This window comes from Anopheles maculipalpis, chromosome X (genome assembly GCF_943734695.1).
Source record: "Anopheles maculipalpis chromosome X, idAnoMacuDA_375_x, whole genome shotgun sequence".
NCBI classification, from domain to species: Eukaryota; Metazoa; Arthropoda; class Insecta; order Diptera; family Culicidae; genus Anopheles; species Anopheles maculipalpis.
This window is the reverse complement of record NC_064870.1, coordinates 3,213,283-3,227,169: the sequence shown is the minus strand read 5'-3', so window position 1 is coordinate 3,227,169 and position 13,887 is coordinate 3,213,283. Positions and strand designations below refer to the sequence as shown.

Genomic DNA, 13,887 nt, shown 5'->3' with positions numbered 1-13,887 from the left:
TCTCGCAAGGATTAGAACTCCTTGCATCCTGCACGGATGATCGGGGTTGCTGCACGCGCAAAACATTTGCACCAAATCTGCACTCACTGGTGGTTGAAACCCCCCCCCCCCCTCCGACACAACTTTGCTCGCAGAGAACCCAACAGATAGGCGAATTTGTGGAAGATCACGTTAGCGGCAGCGTCCTGATTGCCATAACCGAGCCACCTGGTGATGCATAATTTTCTAATAAAAATTTATTGGCCCCTTACACCGTACACGGGGCCAGCTAGGGGCACGTAAGGGTTGGAAAACAAGTACCAGGTTCTCGCGCACCGCGGTACCATTTTAGGCTATTTCCAGGAAGCTTTTTACCATGCTGCGATTCAGTTTTCCACCTGCTCAGTTTGCAACCTTCAGATTAGTGGGAGGAAAATCCTAGGTAATGGCTTGCAACACTGCATCCTAATCCCATCGAAAAAAGTGAACCGTGAGCGCACGCGAGAGAAGGAAAGAGAGAGAGAGAGACAGCGAAAGAGGGCAAGCAAAAGCGTGGCGAAGCCTGCCTTCAGAATGAATGGACGGGAAAAGTGTTATCGGAAAACTGCATGATCGAGTGGTTTTAAATGCTCAGGTGATTAAATTCAATTTTCACAGCGCTTTAAACGGCACGGTAATTAGGATTTACCGAGTGTAAGCGCCAGCCGAGCAGCCGGCGCTGCGCTGCAACATTCGGCAGCAGGAGGGCCGGTGCGCGCAAGTGCAAGTGTCGAGGACAATCCGTTCATTTTCTAGCACGGTGGCAAAACTTTGCACTACAATTGAAGAGGACGGGGAAGAATTTAACGCGAGCAAACAGAGAAAGCAAGCAAAAAAACCGACTCAGTTCTCGTCGTCATTTTACATCTCACCGTAGCTGGAACGTGAGAATAGGAGAGGGCGAGGAAAGCGTGGGGAGGAGAATGGTGATGGTGGTGGCCTGTCGGAATGTGAAGCGAATTTTACTTGACAGCAATTATCGCAAACCAGTTTGGACTCCCCGGTAACCGGTAATAGTGGACGTCCCGCGAATAGGTATTGCTGCGTGGGATTAGTGGGTACTGTCCTCACAGTCAGAGCTGTTTTATGACGACAAAAAGAAGAAGGAAAAAAAACTGACCGTGCAAAAAGCTGGTCTCATCTCGCAGCTCCATCGTGAAGGAATTCAATTGTGTGGTGCGCACATTACGAATGGGATGGATCGATTTAAGGACTCGCGAAAGTAATCAAGGCTACAGCGCGGAAACGAGGAAACTCCGGTGCTGCTAGGGGCAGACTTCGCTTTCGCACACCTTTCACACGTGATGCGGGGAATTGTGTGAAGTTTTGCATTAGCAGAAATTGGTGGTTTGTTCTAGCTTTCCTACGATGGATAATAATTGTGAACATGGAGCTATGCTCTCATGCATCGGGCGGGAGAGTTGTTCCAGGCGTGTAAGATTTTATTTTATTGATTCAATTTTGATAAGTAAAAATTTGGAAGTTCAAGTTGAGTTAAGCTGCATGTTCTTTTGGTTACAAGATGTTCCGACTTTTTATGGACTTGGAAAGAAGCTGAGCTGATTTGTGGTTTTCAGCTAGAATTTTGACAAGTTCTCATATTTGTTGATGCACACGGTCTATATCAGCGATGTCAAATCATCCTCGTCGGTTCATTTGACGTCAAGAGACTGTGTTTATGTACTTTTCGTTGATCATATCCTCAAGTAAGCCTAAAATTTTCTTCTTTGTAATCTCGTCTCCTGATGGTTTACGGTTTCTGTTTTGAATTGTTTAACATGGATGGATACTTTTTCCACAAAAATGCATCTTGTTATCTTGTTGGAGCATTCTATCAATAGCTCCTTTTGAAGATACATAAAATGTGTTATAATATATGACGAAGACCTATACAGTTTGGTTTGCTCAGGATTGAGCACGACGCGTAGACATGGCCAGGTTGCCAATTAATTTCGAGGTAACTCGGTCTAAGGCTACAGTCCTCCATCCACGGCAGCATCCGATCTCTGACAGGTTAGACTTCACTTGATCCAGTCCAGTCAGCTCACTGTGTTCATTTACGCCTTGTGCCGAACGGGTCGCTGACGAGCATCTTCTTGGTGGGTCATGAGTCCGGCATCACTCATCACGTGCCCCAGCCAACGTATCCTTCCGGCTTTCCGACTTCCAGACCGGTATCAAGGTGCGGTGGAGCCTTCTGGATCACATGAGTTTGTGGAGTCCGTAGTAGGCACGATTCCTCACGTTGTTGAGCGAAGTTACGATCATACCAAGGTAGCAGAACTCCTCTACCACCTCGAGATCGTCGCCTTCAACTGGTACTCTGCTTCCGAGACACGGGCTCCATCACGGTCAGAGCCTCCGACGAGATGATGTCGATGTCATCCGCGAATCCCGTGCTTCGCATGACACCCACCAGAGCGATGTTGAACAACAAACAGGCAAGTCCTTTGCCTCAAACCCCGGTGAGATTACAAACGATTCCGACAGACCGACATGATAGAAAATCTCACCTTGCACTGCACCTGCACTGCATCACTCCCGTAGCGAGTGCAAATAAAACAACTAAAAGGTTATCAGCAAGTCTAAAAAGCCATTAAATGGCCGACGTGTTCTATCTTGGGATCAACGCTCTAAGCCAATAAGAAGGTGCGTTGAGAAAAAAAGATTTCCAACAATTTATGATTAAAATTCGAGTACGATTTCAAAATTGTGTCTAGTTTTGTTTGCAAAGCAAACATAAGCACAAATCAGAAATGAAATCAATTAGGTAAATATTGATTTATTTTCTTTATCATTAGTGTGGCAATTTGACAGTAGTAAAACACGCTCGTCGCTAACTAGCAACATTCTACCCGCACGGATGCGTGTGTCTGTGTGTGTGTGCTAATGGTTTGTAGCTCAACCAGGATGCTGTCTATCCCGAAAATGTAGCGCCCGCCTGGTTACGAGCGGACGACAAACATTGGTAGCAATTTCGTAACCAAACAGCTAACAACTGTCATCCTTCATCAGCCGTCCATCCGCAATCGCAAAAAAAAAAACCCCCCGAATGGGCGATCATTCATTACAAAGATCTGCGGATGAAGTGATGAAGTGTGGTTTGTGTGCGTGAGGGGGTGTTTTTGTGTGTGTGTGTGCGTGTAATCACTCACATCATGTGACCTGATGCGAAAGACGAGAAACCGAGAAAGCAAAAATTTCACTTTGGAGCTGTTCCGCTGCTACCATATGTTTGGTACGTTTGAGGCTAAAATTAGCATAGCTTCTCCCCTTACAGATTTTTCATGTGCGTAGCTGCGTGTGTGTGTGCGTTGTCCGCAACCGAAAACCGGACCGATGATCGATACTTCAACTGCACCAGCTTCAATACCGGCTATGCCGGTCCCGGGCTCGCTGAAATGCGATATCGCATTTCATTCCAGCTGTGCACAGTTTGTGCTGCGTACCACTCCGACCGCTTTTTTTTTTTTTGACCCGTGCAGGAAAGGATGAGGAAGTGCAAGGGAGGTTCCGCAACCGACCGTTGCGCGATTGAAAATGGATAAATGCTAGTGAATGAAACTGAACCTTTTTGCTGCTGTACCTGAAGGGTGGTTGAAAAATCGTCCGCTTCGGGAGGGACAACCCAAAACGAAAAAAAAGGAAAACGCACAGTTCGTGAAGGGCAACTACTTGCAACTGCCAAAAATAACTAACCATCCTCAAAGCACTCGCACGCAAGAAATAAAAACTGTGGAAAACCCCCGTGTACTGACTTTTCCGCTACACGGGCGCCCTCCAATGCGGTTTGCGAATTCGATTGCGATCGAGTTAATGTGTGTGTGTTTTTTTTTTCGATCCCGAGTGAGGTAACAAAAAGGTGGAAAAATTCCACCCCTTTTAAGGATGGTTCGAACGCAAAAAATAAAAAAAAAACCTCGAAGCGAGAAAAATCACACCAACACACACATAACTTCACGACGCACAACGCTAATCGAATCATCGACATCGTTTGCCCGGTTTATCAATCGCTGTCGGGTGAAAATAACGAGTAAACGTACGCACACACACACGCACGCACCCACAAACATGGAAATTTACAAGTTTTTCCCTTTAGGGCGTTGGGGAAATAAATAAACACAGCCACCAAAAATTTATGGACGACACGCTATCAATCTTCCGCCATGGTTCAACCAGGCTGACACGTTTGAGGCATGGTTCGACCGATGGGAAAAGCAACCGGTCTGTAAAGTAAATGCAAATTTGTGGTTTCTTCAAGTCTTGGGATTGGGGAGGAACAAAAAAAGTCTGATAAAATCATGCCAAATTTGTTCTTTTTCGTTTGATTCGTTCGCAGTCAGGCAAGGGAAGATGTCGTCTAATGTTGTTCCGGACTATCGAGCGGTGATTGATTTAATGTGCGAATGTGTAGGGTATCCGCAATTTGTGTCCATTAGTGTGGGACGTACCGAGTTTCGGTGCTTACCTCAATTTGTGCCATGTGCAATGTGTTTGTGCCTTCGTTATCGGGAAGCATATGGTTCGCACTAAGTTCTGTTGCTTCCGCGTTGCTTTATTCTGAAGCACGGATGCTGATGAAGTCAACCTGACGTCTCTCATTTGTACCTGTCATCGCGCTTAGTGTGCCCTATGATTGGTGAGGAAGCAGAAGCATTTCGTTCCATCTGATGATGTGCAGTAAAATAAGGTACACTAATATAAGCGAACGATGAGCTTTAATGGCTTGCACACGTGAGCAGTCGAGCTGCTCGAGCACCACCGATCGTAGGGCAATTGACGCAATTGTTGGCAGGAACGTGCTGATCAATATTTATCTGTTCGAAGCAGTAGCTGCATCGACGATCACAACGACGATTACCCAGTTGTTTATAATGCTATCGTTGTAATAATTCCATATTAGCTTGAGCCATTCGCCTAGCCGTTTGACGTTTGCAGGTCAGCCATTATTTAGCTGGCACATTTTTGGACCGTGTCCTAAAGCCACAGACGAGCTGTGTATTTCTTTCGCATCGTTCGCGAAACACACATTTAACGCGCTCGGGATGGCAATAATGAGCAAACCAGCGATACGTAAGGCACGTTTTGCCTGGTTAGAAGAAACAAATTGTGGTAAGGAAGTAATGGTTGGGGCTTTTTTTTAGCAGTTTAGCCAATTTCACTATTAATAAGCCCTTGTTTACAATGATCTCATGTTTATTACGGGTTACAAACCGCGGGAAGGCGATGGAAGATTTAATTTGAAGAACGGACCTGGTCGTATTGCCAACGGCTGTTGTGTTGCTTACATTTATTTTTGTTTTTCGGTACATGTGTTGATAAATGACGGCTAAAATATGTATTACTTCTACAGGTTTGTTTTACCGATTTGCGACGTAGATTTTTGTGTCAAATCACACAGCTTGGGGTAGAGAATTCAAATAATGAGGAAAAGGCTTTTAAACCCGTATGCACAGTAGTGATGTGTAAATTCGACAAAAAAATGGAATCGCTTCAGAATGACTCCACTAGTGGCTGCACTGGTGTTCCGGACGGACGGCTCCAAACGGCTCCGTATGGCTCCAAACGGCTCCGGACGGCTCCAAACGTCTCCAGGCGGCTCCGGACAGTTCCAAGCGGAACCGGAAAATTTTAATCACAAAAATTATTTTTGTTTCGCAATCCACAACCATTTTCTAAGGCAAAAAATATGCTGTTCGAATAGTGTTCTTCTCTGCAATAAAAAGACAACTTTCATACTAGAACTATTTGTTGTTGGCATGATAATACACAGATGTAAACTTTATTTAGCGTCTTTTGCTCTAAAGAACATTACAAAACCCGAAGCAAAACAACAATACAACAAAAGGCTTAGCATATCTTCGATTGAAATAGCTTACTTTCATACCCACAACGGCCCCAGCGGCCGTGATGGCGATCACAGACGGTGTTATTCTTCTACTTGCTTTGTAAATATTTCTTTCGCACACTTTCGACACTTTCACAGCACCATCGAGATAGCAGTGTGGAGGGAGGAGCGATTTGACAGAGCACCCTTCGCCCTTTTGCGCCTCCGGCACCACTCGTTCACGCCGTACCGCAAACAAAAACAGATTGGCCAGTTGGTCGATTTTATTGATCGATTTTTTGAGTTACGCATTTCGAGGCTGCATTTTAAATCATCCACGCTTGAGGGCGGCGGACGTCCAACCGGACCCGGTGCTGGTCCGGCAAGAAACGCCGAATTCGGGTGGGAAAGTAGTAGAAAAAACGCCCTGACGTTCTTTATTTTCCCGGAAAATGAAACCAAAACAAAACAACAAAAAACACCTCGGATGCAAAAAATGAAGCGTGCGTTGGTGAGAGATGAGGGCAAGAGGAGTATTGTGGAATGCAAAAAAACAGAGGGCCTCTTGATAGAAGTGCCAAGCAAAAAAAAAAAAAAAAAGAAACAACTGTCCCCCCGCAGGGTGTACCTGGAGGAGGAGAGGATGTACGCGCAAGGGTGAAGTGAGCCGGGTGCTTATATCAGCATGATTGAAACGAAAGACACCGTTCGATCGGTGAGAGGGCCTTGCCGCCAGGCAAACACCCTGAAAGAAATAATATTTGTTCCTCTCCGAGGATTTGGCGGCAACAAAACAAAACAAAACAGCATCGCGTTGCTTCCTTAGAGCATGGCAAACCATCGCCCGAGAAACCGCAAAAATGTGTCGCAAGATTCTAGAACTACAACGTTTCCGTTCTCGGTTCGGTTCTCGTCTGAAAGATGTACTGTTTTTTTTTTTCCTCTCCTCAAAACAATCTCCCAATATTAGGAGGATAGGGGAAAAGGCTTGGGATGAAACAAGTGTATCGGTAGTAGTTGAAGGCTTCAAATGTTTGAAAATGGCGTCACCAAAAAAAAAAGTACCACGACACAACAATAAAAGAACAAGCCATACCCTGAGTGTGTGTGAAAATATTCGAGCAGTGCGGAAAATTTGATGAAAGCATCTCAAGCGCCCCCTGTACGTTGCTGTAGGCAAAAATCCGGGCCAACAAAATAAAAAGAAAAATGGCCGAACAAGTCGAACGAATTGTGTGCGACGCCAAATAAAAAGGTCCTCGTTTCCGATAGCCAGACAAAGTCTAATTTATGCTTATCGGTGGTCAGTTCCCCGATGGAAGAGGGACCAGAAAGCAGAGACACTCGATAGCAGTAGCAATAACAACAATGAATGGCCCAACAGTCGATGAGAAAGTTTTTCAATTTACGTGAAAAGCTAATCCCAGCCTAACCGGGGCTTTACATTCGCTGTGCTACTGTTGGGATGTTTTTTTTTTTCCTCTCCGCACCGATTCACTCTGGACGCAACCACTCATTCACATTTGAGGTGAGCGTAAACACACTCACAATCACACACACGCGCCTGAGCATCAAAACACTCGCCAAAAACGCTATTCGTTCCATTTGGCATAAGAAGAGGAGGTGGATGAAAACTCAACATTCAAAATGAAGTGAAAGATGTTGCTTTCAGTCGTCTCGCAATGGAAGTGTTGAGAGAGCGAGAGGGGGAGAGTTTGCTAGGCTGGGAAGGAAGTTGAATGCTGTATAGACGAAACGAAGTGGACTCCCGATTGGAGCGATTTGATTCGGCCCCGTTTGCAACCCCATTCGGCGTACCCTCGTTTTACAAGGTACGGTTCAAAATGGTGATCGCAATGGAAAACTGTGGTCGAACAATCACAACGATGGGCTTTTTGGCAGGAGCATGCAAAGGAAGGAAAAGAAGAAGCAAGAAGAGAAAGAAGAAAACAAATTCCACTAAATTTGGTTCCTGTGTGTCCGAAGAGTGGGTTTGTGTGTTTGGGTCCCTTGAGAAAAAAAAGCGCCTAAATGTAGGCACTGTTTGCGCCCTTACAACGATGCCTGTGGGAATTTTGTTATTTCTACGTGAGTTATTTACCGACGAATGTGTGTGCTGCGTGTGTTTGTATGTGTGCAAGAAATGTCAATTGGACGTTTTCTTTTAGCTTTTCTTTTTTGTTGTTTTTTTTTGCATAAAAAATCCAGTTTTTACTCCGCTCTGTCTATCGATGCGTCCATATTACAAGCCACTATGGGCACTGTTAAGCGAATGGTAGGATAAAATTATTTTTTCAATGCAATATTTTTACAGAACCATCTTTTTTACCACAACTGGCCCAGGCACAAATTATTTTTAAAATCACACATTCTTCTACTATTGCTCTGCAACCTCACGAAAACTTGAATTTCCTTCTCTGGGTCTATTTATTCGTAGCTGTAGCGGTTTTGTTGCTTGACAACAGTTCCTCTATTGGCGAACCGATCACAAACACTCGCGCAAACCGATCAGACCGATAGGTTTAATCCTGGGTCGATCATATCCAGCCAGGATAGGCTTCGTTACCGTTCAAACCAACATTCGTTAAAGTTGGTAAGGAATGAAGCAAAAAAAAAAACACACAAAAAAATTCTTCCACGTTCCACGATGGCCAAAAAAAAAAGAGTAATAACACAGAAAAAAAAAACCAAGCAGAACAACAGCCAACCAACTTTTTCTTTTTGGTTTGTTCCACGGGTGGCAAATTTGCTCCATTTCCATCCCCAACAGGCTTACGGACGGGGGATGAATTTGTGTTTTTCGAACTTCAGTTTGATTTGTGTGTGTGTGTGTGTGTGTGAATTTGGCGCTTGTTTTTTTTCTTCTTTCGCTCACCCCGATGACGGGACGGTTTTAAAAAGTTTGCCATCCTGTCGAATTGTCAACATGGTGAGCCCCTTTCGATATTTTCGGCTGCCCGTTACGTTCCGGTCCGCAGGTGGGCGGTGATGTGGTTTCGATTGAGAAATGTCTCCCCTCTTCTTGCCCTCGGAGGGTGGCTGAGTCATGTTTGCTGCTCGCTTTTATCCCAGACCACGGCGAGCAGCTGCAGCAGGGTAAGAAATTATTTTCAATTTTATTTGTTTTGGCTTCCAACATTTTAAACCGCACCGTTGGTGTTTATTTGCTTTATGTTGAATTTTCAGTATATAGGAGAGTGCTATGGGCAAGCTCTTGTTACGTTAAACCTCGTTCCTGCCAACTATCGGGCCATGAAATATTCATTTAAATAAAGCAGCGACCACACTCTAGATCATGTTAAAGCCGAGAATCTTACGATGCGCTGACGCTAATGCCACGTGCAATCTTCACCCTTCATTGACCTTTTCAGGGAGTGGGGGGAACCGGTTTGCTAGGAGAAGTGGTCAGCTAGGAGGAAAGGAGAATCGATTTTTAATGCCCCTATTAAACGTTAGACGCTGTAGTGAATCATTCAACCTTGTGAAATAGGGGCCTTCTCGGGCCCCCGGTAAAACCGCACGCCGCACGAGATGTAGAGGGAACACCCTCAAACAAGCTAACTATCTTTATAGCTTCCCTCTATTTGCTTGATTGGGTTTGTGCGGGAAAAAAAATGATACATTTTAAGCAATCTCGCAACAATCCCATGTCCCGAAAGTGGCTTGTTAAAATCGCACGCTAAGCAGTTCCCATTCCCTGCAGTTCCTCATTCGCATGAGCTTTATCTAGCCGGTGGGCGATGTTGCCGAGCAAAACAGTATCACTTTGCATCGCCGTGGCTCGCCGACCTGGGCCACTTGAGTGAGGCAAATCCTCTTCGTTTAACAGATTCGCTCATCCGAACCACTTGAGCTGAAGCGGCGAGATTTACTATACCCCTCCCCTTCCCCCCACTTGATGGAGTTATTATTAACCCGGACAGGGTGCCGGACGGCACTCGGGATATTCAAGGGCACCCCTGCTCTGCCCTTGCAGCAAATCCAGCAGCGTTCAGCCAGATTTTCCGTCCAATCTGCATCTAACAGTCAGGACGGAAAGAAACACAGAAAAAACTCCCAGCTCGTCTTTTTGCAGTGACATGTGTGGCACGGGTACGCCTTTCCATCTTTCGGCAAGGAAAGAAAAGAAAAACACTTCGCTGCAACACCCGAGAGGGTGGGTTGGTCTTAAAATTGTTCATCAAAGCACAACGGAGCGGTGTGCCGGCGCTGGTGTCGTAAATCTTTCAATTTTGAGTCGTAAAACCGCTTCCATTGATCGCCGTCAGGAAAAATTGCAAACGCTGAACACGAAAAATAATACTCGCTGAGCGCTCGATTGCCGTACCGAATGCAGGCCGTAGCGAATTGGGGTCAAGGGGAAGGCGATCCGATCGGCCAGATTTGAAATATGATTGACTTTAAGTGATCGTTTGCCACGAGCGCAAATGGTGCGTTATCGTTCGATCGTTCACCGCCAGCATTACGCTGGTTGGCTTTGTGTTAAACTTTTATTGGCGGCTTGATTGGTGAATTTGATTTCAAAGAGGTAACATCACTTATTGAAGTACGATACGCTCTGCTACGGGGAAAATGGTCCCTGGAATTGTTTTAAAGGAAGATTAATGCACAGAACCTAAGATATTAATATTTTTGTGCAAGATCAAACGTATTTTTGACGCCTGAAAATATGCAAACCGCTTACTTGGATGAATGATGTCATAGCGTTAAATCTAATGCCTTAATCTAATCTAATGTTTAGAATTTTTTGCAGATAAAATAGCGTAAACAACTTCTGAAGTGTATTGAATTGACTGGGTGAACTGGAACTGGTCCGGTGCATAATGGCAACAAGCCTCCCCGGACCCAGCTTTAACAATACTGGCATCAGCTGCCATCGTTGCCAGCTTACATTTCAGGTGTTTGATGTCACCGGCAACTTCGTTCAGGGATGGCAGGGACACTTTGTCATGCTGGCTGTCGTAGTACAGCTTCCCTCTGCTATTTCTTCGCCGTAGGTCCAATATCCCCGGATATTGACTAACATTTTTCAAGAACAACCTTTGTATTACGTTCCCAATACACTTTGTCGTCGCCCGAAAGTATGCAATCTTCTTATTTTTCACGCTTTATCAGCACTTTATCAAGAACAGAACACGAACAATGAACTGCATATTGTTCCGTAGATTGGGCAAAACTAAACAATGCTTTTAAATCGTATTTACTGATAAAAATTCGACTGCGAATTCTAAGCATTATCGTTACAAAAATGCATGCAATTCTTGTACTTCTTCACCCTGCAAGTAGTGCAATATTGTGAAACATTTCTTCCCTCCATCTAATGCAATGCAGCCAGTTTTTGATGCCAAAAGGATCATCATACCAAACTTTATGCACTTCGTTAATGACTTTTTCCGGAATTAAAAGAAGCAAACTTAAATCCTCCCATCATTTGCTCGGGCAGGCTCTAGCATCAAAGGAAAATTTGTTGCAGCATTTTCACAGCGCATACATACATGCACATACGCTTCATTCGCGTCCGTCATATTCCTCGTTGTTTGACTGCCCGACTACTGCTAGGATCGCTTGCCGAAAAGTCATCGCTAAAACCCGAAACCTAACGCAGGAGTTTCGGGATGGATAACTTCATAATTAAAATGGGGAGGTGAAAGCAACAGCAACCAAAAAAAAAAAAAAAACGACCCAGCCACTCCGAATTGAATGTGTTAGAAGGGGCTACAAGTTTGCGGTAAATCTTAATGCGGCTTTCCACATTTGTCCTGCTGCTGAGAATTTATTTCGCAAAGTTTTTTCGACCCATCAAGACCCAGCACGGCTGGAGCGGGGGTGAACCGTTGGTGGGGGGTTTTGAAAAATAAATCCTGGACGCTTCAGCTTACAGGATGCGATGGGTGGTCGTGGAATTTGGGGAAAGTCATCTTTCTTCGAGGGCGTCTTCTTAATGTTCTTCCGTATTTCGACTTACGGACTTACAGAGCGGAAGCCTGCAGCAGCTAGTCTTTCGGCTTTTTGGTGAACAGATCCCGAAGCTCCCCCCACCCCATGCGGGTCCGGAAGTCGTCGAGAATTTCGGGACCAGTAGTGCGGTAGTAGTCACCGAAGTTTGACAGGTTTGATAGAGTATCGGAGTTACTTCCTTTTTCGGTTCGGTCACCCAATCCGGGCTTATGCGACAGGGGTGGCACTTTGGGAAATGAGTTTTGCATTGTGCGTACTGCCGGACACTAACTTCCATTATCCGAACCTTCAAGCCATGCTCTATCACACACACACACACACTCACACAGACACATACTCGGTGAAATGGAAGCACCATTTGGAACCATCTGCTCCTACATTCCTTGGAAGAATTTTCGTACATTCAACTCCCTGTGTTATCCGCTCCGCAGTAGTGGCCAGGAGCTTGGCTGTGCTACACTTTCTTTTGCCTTTCCTCATTGGAATGTGTTTTTCGAAATTGTCTACACTGTATCTGTATCCGAATGTAGAAATGCTCTTGGGTAACTTCAGGCAGTGAAGCGGGAGGACTCCTCCTTCAAGCTTGACTTCATATGTTTACCCACCAGTTTGCAGTTATTTCCCTATTAAAGGAGAGGTTTTCGGTCGGAATCAACTTCAGCAGTAGAAAGCCATCTAGCAGGAGGAGGATTCGATTTCTGGAAGTTAGGGTTATTTAGTCTCCTAGAACATCCCAAGTCCTGCTTCTACTCAGTAACAATTGCTTGTCATGCAAATCGTGTCGTTTCTCGAGTGTATTGTGTTTACCTCGACCCCCCCCACACAATTCTTGGATCCACAGTGTACACATACTCTTTTTGTTTGCCGGGAAAGGAAGCTTTTGCGGAGTGAGGTGGTGGAGGGAAAAAGGGCAATTGTGTAAACCGTTCAAAAAACCCGGAAGGGCACAACCGGAAACGGACATTTGCATAATGTCTCAATTTTTGCTCGTCGCTCCTCATTGAAAGCAGCGCATAAACGCAAAAACAACGCCTTGAAGCGGAAGCACACTGTAGAGGCCAAGTCTCGGGGGGCCATTTTCTGGAGCCCGCCATTTTTTTGTTCTTGTTTTCATGGATAAAGCGAACCAAAGATACACGTTTTTTGTTGTCTTCTTTTTGGCTTCTTTACTCGTTTTGTTTATCGAACGGCTAAGCGGTGATCCTGGCCGACCTCACGCTGGATAGTTGATGGACTCTTTTATTATTATTTTTATTGTTGTTATCAATTTCACTCCCATTCGCCCGCGCTTGATGCGCTTTCGTCTCACCAGCGAAAGCAAAAGCGCTCGGACGCGGTAAGAAAGATCTAACTTGAAAGCAGTTAAGGTATGCTAAACACAAATATTAAAGAAAGTAGACAGCAGCAAACCTAACGCACGGCGGCGCTAACGCGAAAGGAAATAATAAAAACGAACACACGACACACCCCACAGCGCGAGCGTGATGCTGTTGTTCAACTGCGAAGCTTCAATGCCGGAAAGTTCTTTTCCACCCACCAGCCTGATTGGTGTTGCTGCCAGCTTGCCAGACCAGGAAAAACCTTTGTGACAAACAGCGAAAGACACTTAACGGCGGTTATCAGCCGTTACGGTTGCTCGCGAAACCATTGGTGGTGGAGATGTCCGTGTGTGTGTGTGTGCGAGACTTCGGGGGGAAAGATTAGACAGAGCGGGCAGTAGAGCAGCAAAGGAGTTCAACTTCAATAAGACGCGCTAGAGGGTAGGTGTACCCAGGACAAAAGGTAAACTTAGAGGAAAGTTCATCTAATGTATTTACATAGTTCCCGGGCGCAGCTGAGCAGACACCGGAGGATTAAGCTTTTGTATTTGTGTGGGGATGGGATGATTCAAACGTGGGGAGCTAGGTAGTGGTCGGTTTTTCGAAGCGAGTGAGCGAGGGGGGGAGGAAGGATGGGGCAAATTGTTTCAAATTTGTTTCCCAACCATCGAGCCGGCCGACCGGGTCCAACCGTCTGCCCTGAAAAACTAAAACCAAACACTCCGTTTCAATTGAAATAATTTCAAACTCTTGGGAGCGAAGGAG

General features: G+C 45.3%; 4 protein-coding genes across 4 annotated transcripts in view; 3 read left to right on the top strand and 1 right to left on the bottom strand.

Annotated features, from left to right (window-relative positions):
- LOC126558163 (uncharacterized) overlaps positions 1–13,887 on the top strand; it is a 481,612-nt gene that overhangs the window by 164,580 nt on the left and 303,145 nt on the right. The gene's annotated exons all lie outside the window — the stretch shown is intronic.
- The window catches only part of LOC126561177 (uncharacterized), a 408,397-nt gene that overhangs the window by 237,281 nt on the left and 157,229 nt on the right, over positions 1–13,887 (top strand). The window lies entirely within an intron of this gene.
- Positions 1–13,887, top strand: part of LOC126556385 (alpha-2Da adrenergic receptor) — a 104,736-nt gene that overhangs the window by 7,553 nt on the left and 83,296 nt on the right. The gene's annotated exons all lie outside the window — the stretch shown is intronic.
- Positions 13,072–13,887, bottom strand: part of LOC126561015 (succinate dehydrogenase [ubiquinone] cytochrome b small subunit, mitochondrial) — a 156,751-nt gene continuing 155,935 nt past the window's right edge. Inside the window, exon 4 of the mRNA XM_050216967.1 lies at positions 13,072–13,091. The gene's annotated coding sequence lies outside the window, so the exon portion shown is untranslated. The remainder of the gene's footprint in view (positions 13,092–13,887) is intronic.